This window comes from Lonchura striata, chromosome 7 (genome assembly GCF_046129695.1).
Source record: "Lonchura striata isolate bLonStr1 chromosome 7, bLonStr1.mat, whole genome shotgun sequence".
NCBI lineage: Eukaryota > Metazoa > Chordata > Aves > Passeriformes > Estrildidae > Lonchura > Lonchura striata.
Genome location: NC_134609.1, coordinates 1,829,131 through 1,842,390, shown reverse-complemented (window position 1 = coordinate 1,842,390; position 13,260 = coordinate 1,829,131). Strand labels below are relative to the sequence as shown.

Here is a 13,260-nt window from a genome sequence, read left to right as displayed (position 1 = left end):
TTTATGGTGCAGGAGCAGCTGCAGCTCCTTGTTTGCACAGATAAATCCCGAATAATTTCCTGCCCTGTGGGGTTTTTGCGTTTGGTGCCTCTTACTTCCAGTTTGTACCTGCAGAAATGTGGATGTGATTGAACCCTGCATCTGTAGCAGACCTAAATTCCCCTGAGGATTGAGGTTTGAAATGCACATTGAGGGGTAGGTACCCAATCTTTTCAGAATGGAAAGACTGTCCCCAGTTTCTCCCTGTCTGTGCTGAGAAGGACAATGTGCAGCTCCCCACTGCTGTCCCTGAATTCCCATCTCACCAAACCCCACTACTGCACAACTTTAGGGGTTTCTTGCCAAATGAACCCATCCCTTCCACCCATTTGGCTGTGATGGAAGAAGATTCTGGAGCACTGCGTGGTCTGTGCTCCCAGCAGGGCTGGGGGTGTGGGAGCCTGGCCAGAACAGAGTGAGGAGCAGCTGGACGTGGGCAGGGCACACATGGGCACTGCCAGCTCAGCACTTGGCAGAGCTGGAGCTGCTGAGGACAGACCCACGAGTTCTGCCTCTCCCTGGCTTTCTCTCCAGCTTCCTGATGAATACAGGATTTCAGAGCAAAGGGCTGGTCCCATGTTCTCTGCTTTTAGAAAGAAGTCAGGATTAAGAGAGCTAAAGCCATTACAACCTGAATTAGCTAGAGAAAATGTATTTTTTTTACATTTCTCCTCATGTCAAACCATTGGGGTGCTCCTTGTTGCAGGACCCATTTCTTTTGTGCTTTAAGACATCTTTCAAAAGGAATGGGATGGGAAAGGAATGAGGCAGTGCCCCTGTGCTACCTGCACACCACATTCCAGGGATGGGAATGATCATCTGGAAAAGAGAAGGCTCTGGGGACAACTCAGAGCCCCTTGCAGGGCCTTAAGGGGCTCCAGGAGAGCTGGAGAGGGACTGGGGACAAGGGATGGAGGGACAGGACACAGGGAATGGCTTCCACTGCCAGAGGGCAGAGATGGATGTGATATTAGGAAGGAATTATTCCCTGGCAGGGTGGGCAGGCCCTGGCACAGGGTGTCCAGAGCAGCTGTGGCTGCCCCTGGATCCCTGGCAGTGCCCAAGGCCGGGCTGGACATTGGAACTGGATGGTCTTTAAGGTCCCTTCCAGCCCAAACCATTCTGTGCTTCTACAGAGCAGTTCAAGTCCTCACTTCTTAGAATTCTCAGCTCCTGGCCAGGCTGTCACACTCGACATCTTGCAGCAGAGCATCCCTGTCATCTGTTGGGTGGGTTATGAACCTCCCACACATCGAGTTTTCAAAAATCTGGAAAGTTCAGTGCCTTAGCGAATTTTGTTTTCTGCTCTGATTTATCAGAGTGCTGCGCTGGACTCTGAGGTTCCACCTTGAGCAGCTTGAAATCTCTAAAACTAAACATTTTCCAAGGCACTGCGGAGTTTTGAACAAACTGCCCTTAGCAAAAGATCCCTAAGTCTTTTTAAAACTACTTTGGAGGTTTAATTTTATCATAAGCAGTAAATTCTTTAAATACACTTCAGATGCAGTTGTGGGTTTGCGTGGCAAAGAGCACAGAAAAGAAAAGAGAACTTGGATTTTCATTTTGGAATTCAAGCACTGCTCCCACGTGCAGCCAAGCAAGTTCCACTAGCTGGGTGAGAGCAGCATTTCCATGCAGTAGAAACAGAGGCAGACATAAATATATATGAAGTGTATTCAGAAAACATGAAATAATGCTAAAACAAATCTTACTTTGACTCAAGCTTACTTCCCTTTGCCAAGAAAAACATGACTGGGTTGATTTTCCACAAAAAATGTTGGCAGTAAATCAGATTTTCATGGCTCCGATTTGACAAGAAAACTTTTAATAAAAATGCCGGGGTAGTACCCTTTACATATTTGTAGTATTTGATGGAGACTTTTTGGAAGACGGTTCTTTTCCAAGAGGTTCTAGGAACAAAACCTTTATTTTTTTTATTTTTTTTTTACCAGTGAATGAGTGTATATTTATAACTCAAATTTGGAGCAGATGAGTATTAGTTGTGTTAGTTCTGGGGGATATAGTTGCATTTGTATTTTTTCAGCTGAAAAAACACTTTTAAAACACTTTTCAGGCAAAACCAAATGCTGTTTTTTTGCTTCAGAAGAAGATAAAAAAATGTTGAAAGCAATGGAATTCTGCTGCCTCCATCCCAACCAATGTTAGTCTATGAATGTGCCTCACAAGCAGCAAAAAAGGGAGAGGTTTGTCTTTGCAGAAAGCAGATTCTATGAATATATCAAGGGCTGATCAGTATTCTTTAATTTCTTGAGTTAGGGATAAAAATTTCTAGAATTCTTCATCTAAATGCCAGTCAGCCACTGAGAGAAGCACAGAGATGGAGTTTGCTAGGGGTGATATAGGAAAATGCACACACTGTAAGCATCATTACATGTAACAATGGCTTAATTAAAATAAAGAGGGTGATTTTCAAAGCTGCAGGAGAGATTTAGGAGTCCTGCTTCATGAGGAATGTGGATTTGCTTTCCTTAGCTGAGATAATACTGGTCTTCGTGCTGGTTTTTAACATTTCTGAGTGCTTACATGAGTTACTTCTCTGGGTGGAGAAGAGTCCGAGTGAAAATGTTGTGCTGGGGAGAAAAAGGTAAACTTCAAGTAGGAACGAATAGGGCAGGGCCAAGAAATTAACAAAGTGATCTTTTTCTAAATTCCCAGCTAATGGTGGAAGTCAGGAAGATTCAGGGAGGGTCAGAGTGGGAGGGAGCTTCAAGGGCCTCTTTGGAGAGGTGTAACCACCAAAACCCTGACTTGAAACCTAAACCATATCCCCATCTCTCACCCCACTCCCATAATCCAATTCCTAACCTCACTGTTTTAATCATAGGATCATGGAAAGGTTGAGGTGGGAAGGGACATCAAAGCTCATCCAGTTCCATGGGCAGGGACACTTTCCACTATTCCAGGTTGTTCCAAGCCCCATCCAACCTGACCTTGGACACTTCCAGCCTGGAGCTGCCAAACTGCACCTTGAACCTGCCTAAGCTTTTCCCACAGAATCCAAGGGTGGTTTGGGTTGGAAGGGACATTAAATCCCACCCAGTGCCACCCCTGCCATGGCAGAGACACCTTCCACTGTCCCAGGCTGCTCCAAGCCCTGTCCAGCCTGGCCTTGGGCACTGCCTGGGATCCAGGGGCAGCCACAGCTGCTCTGGGCACCCTGTGCCAGGGCCTGCCCACCCTGCCAGGGAGCAATTTCATTTCAATATCCCATCCATCCCTGCCCTGTGGCACTGGGAGCCATTCCCTGTGTGCTGTCCCTCCATCCCTTGTCCCAGTTCTCTCTCCAGCCCTCCTGGAGCCCCTTTAGGCACTGGAATGGACTTGGAGGTCTCTCTGGAGCCTTCTCCAGGTGAAAACTTCCAGATCTCCTAGCCTTTCCATCCTTCTAATCATATTATTGGCCCTTAAAATGGAGAATGCTGCCCTCAAAAATGAGAATCTTAGGAATGCAGCAAAATAATGCTTCAGATTTAACGATGGGAGTTGTTTTTTCAGGCAGTCACCAGTTGTAGAAATTAAAATATTCTTTAATTTCAGCCTGGAATATGCAGCTAGGGAGCACAATATTGCACAGTGATTCTAATGCCAGTGCCACTTTTTCTTGTTTATTTGATTTTGGGTCAGTTCTGTGTGGTTTTGTGCCTATGAAGGAGGGAAGTAAAGCAGATTTGGTGTCCAGTAGGTATCAAAGGCTTTGCTCCCACTAAGAGGTGTGTGAGAGCCCAAGGGGTGACTGATCCTTCCCAGGGAGAGTGTAAAATCCAAAGTGAACCCCAAAATTATAGATAGTGTGGATGGAATGGATCCAGCAGTTCTTGCTTTCACCTGCTCCTCTCACAGCAAAACCCAGGCTGATGGAACAGCCACAGCCCAAAGTTCTGTCATCACCTTCCAGGGAAACTCAGAATTGAAGACTCTGGCTTTATTTACAACACTAAAATATAAAGCAATTCCCATCCCAACAGCCTGGTTTTTTTTGGGTTTTTTTGGTTTTTTTTTTTTTTTTTTGGTTTTTTTTTTTTTTTTTTCTGCAAAACATCCTCCAGAACTCCAAGCCCTTGCTGATTAGAGGAGAAGTATTCTGCAGTGTGTGAACAACACACAGCATGATGCATCTTCATTACAAAAATTCACAATGACGATCATTTATCATAAAAGCTGCTGACAATGGGCATTAATCTCTGAGTAAAGCAAGGAGGAAACTCTGTTGTCATGGCAGTGGAATTCATTTAGTACCTCTCATCCATGCCTGAGGGACTGGGAATTCTCTGGGCAAAGCAATTGCAGCCTTAGCAGTGTGGATTTTTGGGGGTGGAATGCGAAGTCTTTTGCTCAAATGTGGAATCCAGAGGTGACCATGCTGAACGTGCAGAACGTGCCTGAGTTTCACACAGCCCAGAGCAGCTTCTCTCCCATCCTCAATTTTGGAATGGACCTTAAAGACCTCCCATCCCACCCCCTGCCATGGGCAGGGACACCTTCCATCATCCCAGGCTGCTCCAAGCCCTGTCCAGCCTGGCCTTGGGCACTGCCAGGGATCCAGGGGCAGCCACAGCTGCTCTGGGCACCCTGTGCCAGGGCTCACACCCTCCCAGGGAACAATTCCTAATTCCCAATATCCCATCCATCCCTGCCCTCTGGCACTGGGAAGCCATTCCCTCTGTCCTGTCCCTCCATCCTTTGTCCCAAGTCCCTCTCCAGCCCTCCTGGAGCCCCTTTAGGCACTAGAGTGGGCTTGGAGGTCTCTCTGGAGCCTTCTTTTCTCCAGCTCTGTTTTAAGCAGAGAATAGGAATTCTTTCAGGTGGAAGTTCCAGAAAAATATTTCTATGCTGAAAGCCTTTATTTTTCTTTTTTAAAATAGATAAGAACTGTTGGAGGTTTTCAGAAATGCAAACAAATATCTGATGTAATGAGCTGCATGTTGTCTGTGCCTTATTTCCTTATTTTTGTCTGGTTGTACTTCTTTCATTTTGTGTGTGTATATATATGTATTTATATATAGAAGAGATAAGTGATTTGGTCAAGCAGACCTGGGGAGAGTGATGCACTCCCACACACATCTGGTGTCTTGTTAATGAAGCTTTACCCATTTTTACTCAGTTAAATTCTGAAGGCTATGAAAATACTATGTTGTTTCCCCTTACGGAATATTTTGTTGGAAATCCACACAACATGCTCGTATTTCCCCAAATTTCCATCAGCCTTCAAAGCTGGGAGTTGTCTCCTAAATCTCACTGCCCAGTGTGGTGTGAATTTATTCCACCTCAGAACAAGGCAACAGTTTGGGTTATTGCAAAGCAAACTGTGTGTGCCTAAAACTCTGTTTCTGCTTAGAGAGAATGGCAAGCTGGCTAATTCCAATGGAATATGGATTCTGTGCTGAGCAGCCTGGAGAGGAGAAGGCTCCAGGGAGAGCTCAGAGCCTAAAGGGGCTCCAGGAGAGCTGGAGAGGGACTGGGGACAAGGGATGGAGGGACAGAACACAGGGAATGGCTCCCACTGCCAGAGGGCAGGGATGGATGGGATATTGGGAATTAGGAATTATACGTGTTTATATGTGGGACCTGGATTTTCCCAAAAGCCAAAGGTGAAATGAGCCCAGCACCTGAACAATTTCATTTTGAAGCCCCCCAATAACAAGTTTCAGGGTGCCTCCCACTATCCTGGGTCGCTCCCTCCCTGTTTGGAGCCCTGGGGTCTCTGCCCTGTGTTTCCCTTTGGTGATGGGAGAAAGGGGAAACCTCCAACCCAGTCCATGCCTGGAGGCCCAAATACTTCCTGAATTCCTCCATGGCAGAGTGTGAGTTGGATAAACACTGGAGAAGCAACACCAAAATATCCCTGCACCCCCCAGTTGTGTTCTCCATCCCTGGGATAACTCACAGGCACATGGCAAAAAAAGAGCTGGAAAGAGCCAGTCAGATTTTCCTGTTCAATATTTTTTTGGGGGGAAGGGCAGAGAATATATTTGATTCAAATCAAATTACAGATAAGTGCTTGATGTGTTTTAGGGTGGGTATTTTAGAAGGATAAAACTTGTTATGAATTTCTCCCTGGTTTCCAAGTTGACAGCCGTCATGAAAATATGTAAACTACTTTAATGAAAACCTCAGGTGTTGTTTTCTTATTTGAAGCTGCTTTTATCAGGAATATAACAGCTGATATTGAAGGCTGTGTGTTATGCTCTTCTCTGTTTGTTTGGGAAGTGAAAGCTATTTAAATAAAGGAAAATGTGTGATATTAGTAGCTCTTCTTAAATAGTAATTTTGATATGAACAATATAATTAATTTTCTATTTTACATTTTTCCAGGTGATCAACATATAATCTCCACAGCTATGGCTGAGAAGTGCAGTTAAGGTACCGTGATAATTCCTTTTTAACATGGGCATGTTTTTGCTGGAAATCATTCTCAAAAATCTCTCTTGAATAATTTGTAATAACCTGTATTCCTTGAGGCTGAGTTCACCTCTGGATGGTTTTCAGTTGCCAATTTGTTCACTGCACTTCCTGAAAATGACTTTTTGTTTGTTTGTTTGTTTCCTTGTATTCCTTAACTTTTGGCTTCCTGGTGTTAAATTCAGGAATGTTCTACAATGTCTGTACAGACATACAATGAGAACCATGCTTCCATGATGAGGGTCATGTCTTTGAAATTACTAACTCTGAAAACGTGGTGGGGAAAGGAGGGAAAACGTGTCCCTCTGGAATGCTGGCTGCTGCACATTCTGTAGCACTGAGAATTTATTGATTGGAATCACCAGATGGAAATTGGCTCAGCAGCTCTGCTGGGCCACAGGGAAAAGAGGCTTGGTTTCATTGGAAATGCACGTCTCATGGCCAGGATTATCTCCCCTTGAGTTGTGTTTGAATTCTGGCTGGGATTTTGAACACAGAGTGGTAGGAGGAGGAAATGTGGCAGGTTCTTTCTTCTGGGTGCAGAACTCAGGTGCCAACATAAACTGCAATGGAAAGAAAAGTTATTTTTTGCCTAGGAAAAAATTCAGATAAAGATTCAAAAGTTGATGAGCAATTTGAAAGAGTTGTTCTCGATTGGCAGGAAGTAATTCTTGCCAAAGAAATTGTCAGGGTGGGATTTCCATTCCCCTTCTATATCCACGTCAGTTTAATGTTGCTGTCAAGGGAAGAAGCTGGAAAATCATCCTTCAATTCCAATTCTCCTTCTAGTTGGGACTTTTTTGTTGCCAAGTCTATGTGATTTACTTGACTAAAGCATAGCAAAGCTCTTGGCTTTGTTAGCAACTTCCTTTGGAGAAAGCAAATCCATCACTTTTTCAATTGTTATCTCTGCTTCCTATCCAAAACCTTTAATGTTTATTTCCATCTGGGAATATAATGCATTCTGATGTGAGAATACTGGGCAAAAGGAGATCCTGGAAAGTCCATGCAGATCAGCAGATTTCTTAGGCCAGGTTTGGAACAAAGAATAATCCAGAAGGTCCTGAGTGAAAAGTGGGATAAAAGGGAAAATTCTGCTCAGCAGGTGATTTTATCTGAGTGCCAGGCTGGTTCTTTCTGCTGAGCTAGAGAATACCTCACACTGCAGAGATGCAGGGGGCTTAAGCTCTCTGGATTTATAGGCAGCATTTATTCAGTGCAGTTCCCAAAGGAAATTATTATTGAAAGCAGAGATGGCGCAGATTAATACAGGAATTATAAGAAGCTGGCTAAGGCAGATAAGGAGCTTGGAAAAGAGGGGACTGGGACAGGATGAGGTGAGCTCCAGGTGCAGGGGAGAAATCAGAAGCGTTCCTGAAGGACAGGTCTCATGAAGAGCCCTCCCTAATACTCCTTAAGTGACTTTGGCTCAAGGTCTGATGCAGGTTTTGAAACTCCTGTAATGCTGTGAAGGACACAAGAATTACACAAAAGAATTTTGTTGACTTTGTGGATTAGTAGAATGAATTCAGCATAAAATTTAATAATCGTAAGCCATTGTATTAGGGACTAAGAGAAGGGGACTGCTGTAAACAAAACAAAAGTTTCAGCATATGGAAGTTCAACTTTTTTTTTTCAGTGAGAGTGGTTGTAGCATGTAGCTGAAGATTTCACAACTCTAGAATTTGCCAAGACACCTGTTCCTACAGGAGCTGCGATTTACTCTAAATAGTTGAGAGTCTAGTTATGTTATAAAGTCAGAATAAATAAAATTTTAGATCTAAAATATCAAGTTCTGAACCTGATTCCATCAAGTGTGAATCGGTGCAGGTGTGAAGCCAACCTTGCCTGGGGAGTAGGAGGAAGGTGCCAGACTAGCAAGAAGTGGGTTATTGTAGCAGCCTTGAAACTGGTTTTCATGGAACCAGCCCATCTGCCTCCTTTCCTCCAAAACTCCCCAAACAAAGCAAAAAATGGAACCAAGCCAGGGTGGATCTCAGGCTCTAAGTGAGCAGTCCTGTTCCTCAAGATAGGAAAACTCCGTTAGGGTAGGGGAACTGCAGTAGCTCTGACACTGGGACAGAGCTGAAGGCAGAGCCCTCCCAGGAGGAGCTCCAGAGGGAGTTCTTCTAGTTCCATACCCCTGCTATGGGCAGGGACACCTTCCACTGTCCCAGGATGCTCCAAACCCTGTCCAGCCTGGCCTTGGACACTTCCAGGGATGGGAAATCTTAGCACAACCCCACCAGCAGAGTAGCATCCCCAGATGCCAAGATGATAGTTAAAAGAAGCAAATGAGCCCTGAAGTGGATCTTCATCAGTGAAACAGGAGTAGATCATCACAAGTGTGCTGTGCTGTGTCCAGTCTTCTGAGGATTTGGGATTAAAGCCAAAAGGATGCAAAAGAAAATGAATGCTCTACAAATCAGTGAAAAAGTTGGTCAAAAGATAGGAAGCAGAAGGTTGGAGTAACTGAGCAGTTTCCTGAGCGAGAGGATGACAGCAGCACAGTCTCCAAGGAATCTGCACAAACCTGTGATACTCAACTGATAAATGAGCTGCAAAAGACACAGGGTGTGCTGCCGTGCTTCCTCCAGAGCACTGGAGTTGTGGAAAACTGCAGCAGGGTTGAGGCAGAATTAACTGCTGGGCAAGGCAGTGGCAGGTGAAATCCTCCAGAGGTGGATGCAAAGGGAAGAAGACAAAAATTCCACCCACGGGTGATGCTTGCTGAGCTGGGCATTGCCACTCACCAGCCAAGAGCTGTAAAATACAAAAGATGCCTCTCCCAGGATCATCATCAGGGAATCATCCCAGAATGACCCGGGTTGGGAAGACCATCTGCCACAGGCTGGGACACTTTCCACTATCCCATGTTGCTCCAAGCCCTGTCCAACCTGGCCTGGAACCCTTCCAGGGATCCAGGGACAGCCACAGCTTCTCTAGGCAACCTGTTCCATGTTAGTTTTCATTCTGGAAGTTTCACAGTCAGGTCTGAAAAACAGAATTTTTTTTGTTAAGGAAGCAAGTGAGCTGCAAGTTTTTGGGTCAGTTGGAAGTTTAGGGAAATTGTCCTATGGGATGAATATCTCTGCTCTTCCTTAGGGGTTGCTCCTGTCAGGGAGGGATTTCTGGGTTTGTTGGACTGTGAAGGGGCTTTTTGTAGCTTGTCCTGAGGCTTAAAAGGGGAGGAGCAAGGAACGACTGGCGATGGAGCCCCTAAAAAAATCCCACACTCCTGGAAGGGGTTTCAGGCTGTGTCTGGTGAGTAGACGAGTTTGTCCAGTTGTCCAAGGCTCACTCACGTGTGTGTGGTTGGGTTGGTTGTGGTCAGAGGAAGCTTTATTGAAATTTGTAGAGTGGAGAGAGGGATGAGGTATGGCCTGGTGTGCCTCCATCCCTCCTCCCCTCCTTTCCTAGCAAAATAGAGATGTTCAAATAGAGATGTTCCATTTTTAACAATACATTGAGGGTTCAACTATCAGCAAGGTAATAGAAGATGATAATCCAGCTGGAAAGGCTGGTGGGCTAAAGTGTGTCCTGAGTGTGTTTAAAATGAAAACTGGGAAAAGAACTCTTAACCAGAGAAATGAGTGGAACTCCTGAAGGGCTTCCAAACACAGCTGGGGCACAAACCCATATTTTTCAAGTAGGACTTTAGGGAAGGGATGAGATTTCTGAGTGCAGGCCCACCTGCAGTTCTCAGGAACAGCTCCCAGGAGTGAGAGCTGAGCCTTCAGTCTGTAGGTGTCCCCAAGCTCTGAAGAAAAGAAACCTGAGGGATCTGTCAGTTGTATTTGTTCTTACCCAGCAATGCCATTGTTGGATTCCTCTGCCCTGGGACTCCACTAGTTGCCTCAGGAGTCCAAGAAGACTTTTTTGATTTGATGATTGCTTGATTTATGGGATGTTTTCCTTCCTCCATAACCAGATGGGTCTGGGAAGGTCTTAGGGATGTTTTCATGGGATGTATTCAGTATCAGTCATATCCTTCCCTCACCTTTTCCACTTTCCCCCTCATATTCTATAATTTTGGAGCCTTTCCAGCTCATCTCCTAAAGATCATAATGTGATAAAGGCAGCAGTAGCAGTAAGAGCTCGAGAACAAATGACTCTCACTTATCCAAAGCCTGCTGAGGCCTTCCTGCTGCTATGTGGACATCCCCACGTGGAGGAATCCTTCTCTCAGAGGGTTGGATGGTGGCACTTGGATGCAGCAGGATAGATTTTTGTTCAGGACATTGAGGTTAGATCTGTTAAGATCTAAAATATTTGGAACCATACACAGTACAGATGCTGGGAGCCTTCAAGTCCATTCTTAACTGCCATTTTAAAGCATCTTAATTATAGAAATAATCTGATGGAGACCTCTGACTCTAGTAAAAGAGTTGGATGAAAGAATGAAAGAAGCAGATTAAAAGAATGGAATTAACAGAAGACCCTTTTTCATCAAATTTGTTTTAATAATTTAATAAATTAAGCAGTGCAAAATATTTCCCTACACTGAGGTGTCTCATTGCAAACCCAGCATTGACATTTTTGTTGGCAATCAAAAACTCATCAGGACTTGAAACTAATTTTTGTCTTTTCTTATTGTTGTTGTTGTACAATGAAAGGAAGCTGTAACACTGTGGGGATTTAAAAAACAAACAGAAAACTGCGTGCATGTAATAAGATGGAAAATGGTGTCACTGTTACATCTAACAGGGCCCATTAAGGACAGATGTTCCCAGAGAACAGATATCCATTAGAACATGATGGAAAGTGGGAGATTTTGAAAGGGAGCCAGAACCTACAGATGGAAACTTGAAATAAATAAAAATCAACTTGTAAGTAGCCAGTATAAATAATGCAGGGGATGTGTAACATGTTCTGGATTACTCAGAGCAGCAGACAGACAGTTCCTGCATTCCCAGAGGGTTGGAAGGGATGGAGCAGCCTGCAGTGGGATCAGCTGAGAGGGAGTCAGAGCCTCTGGGAAAAAAGGAATGTCAGGACTCCAGGAAAGAGTAAGGACTTTGCAAAACTGCTTGTTTGAACAGTGATTTTTCTCTCTCTGGTACTGTCCAAGGGTTAGTTTGGGGATGCTTCATCCCACAGGAGTTCTTTGGCCTGTTTTGAAGATAAACAAAGGTGAAAGGAGAGGATGAAAAAGGACATTGTATGTTTGACTTTATGATGTGATAAAAGATGGACAAAAAGAGTCCTCCCACTTGGTCCTACCTTTTCATTTATTTCTTAACAGAAGAGGTTTATTTGGCAGAGTAGCATGAGCAAAGACAGAGTCTTCTTTAGAGAGTGACCCCCACAGTGTCCCACAAACCCCAGGTGACCTCAGTGGCAACAGAGGGCAAGTGCTTTGCTAACCACACATCAAAAGTGTTCGGGGATTGCTTGTGGGTCTCAGATTCAGTCAAAGAGAGAAAAGGATAGTTTCTATCCAGGCAGAAGCCTGGGAAAGAGCTGGGGAAGAATGTAAATAATTATTTATCTCTCTTGTTATTCACATTGTTTATAGTTAAGTTCTATCACTGTGTGCCAAGCACTCTGCACCAATGCTGTGGGTTGTTTTCACTTCAGGACCAATGGAGTTGGTCCTCATGAAGCTCTGTATAAAAGAGCGGTGTATTTTGAATAAATAGGAGTTTTATTCTCAGCAGCTTCTGAGTCAGAGTCTTCTCATTCCCATCCTGCCTTGACAACGACAATTGCTGATTTCAAGAAACCAGCAACAAGACTTAGAACAATTTTAATGTCCAAGCAACAACCAAAATAGTGTTCCCTTGGAAAGACCCTCCACACTGACAGGGAGACTGTGCTGGTTGGGAGACAGTGAGAGGAGAACAGTGAGAAGGAAGTGGTGAAGCTCAGTGTGTCTCAGCTGGCTGTTCTCCTGCTCTGAGGAGAGAAATAAATTAGCTTTGGACACAGAGAACCAGAAGCCTCGGGTGAGGAGAGATAAAATTGTGGTTTTCCCAGCAAATGTGGTGACCTCTGTTTTGAATGGGAATGCAGCTTCTCAGTCTTTGTGTAGCTTTTACCCCTCTCCAAAAATGGAAAAAAAAAACCCACAATTTTATCTCCTGTGACTGCCCCTGGATCCCTGGAAGTGCCCAAAGCCAGACTGGACACTGGGGTTTGGAGAACCCTAGGATTGTGGAAGGTGTACCTGGTCCATGGCAGGGATGGGACTGAATGAGGTCCCTTCCAGTCTAAAACATTAGTGATTCTGTGATTTCTGCCATATTTTCTGTTCCCTTAATGCCTCACTTGTTTTTTTGCATCCCAGCTCTGCAGTTACACATTACCAAGATAGTAATCTGTATATGTTGTGTTCCAGCTCTCACACACCATGGGTAAAATACTGTCATTATAGGAACCAATTTAGAACCCCATGTTATTAAATAAATGCTTCCTGATAAACATCCTGATAGGGGCTTGATGCAGAAGGGAGGTTGCTGGCAAAAGTGTGTCATAAACCAGCAACTTTGCATTAATTAACAGAGAAGGGAGAAGGCTTTGCATTTCCTTATGCTAAAAAACAGTGTGAAGTAATTAAACAACTTCAGCTCGTTAGTGAAACCTTGTGTCTGGTGAATTCACCTGGCTTGATTAAAAAAAAATTGGTTCTATGAAATCTGTGATGCATCATTGAGGTGATTTGATTTAATAAAAGGCTGTGCCTTTTTGGTGTCTGGTTTCTGGCATTTTGGGTGATCTGGGAATCAGATATTTACACTCTCCACAACTCCCTTACAGGAGGGGACAGCCAGGGGGGGTCGGGCTCTGCTGCCAGGGAAC

At 44.4% G+C, this 13,260-nt stretch overlaps 1 protein-coding gene across 1 annotated transcript in view; it reads left to right on the top strand.

Annotated features, from left to right (window-relative positions):
- PCDH15 (protocadherin related 15) overlaps positions 1-13,260 on the top strand; it is a 633,545-nt gene that overhangs the window by 255,131 nt on the left and 365,154 nt on the right. The window contains exon 4 of the mRNA XM_077784512.1: positions 6,373-6,420. The gene's annotated coding sequence lies outside the window, so the exon portion shown is untranslated. The remainder of the gene's footprint in view (positions 1-6,372; positions 6,421-13,260) is intronic.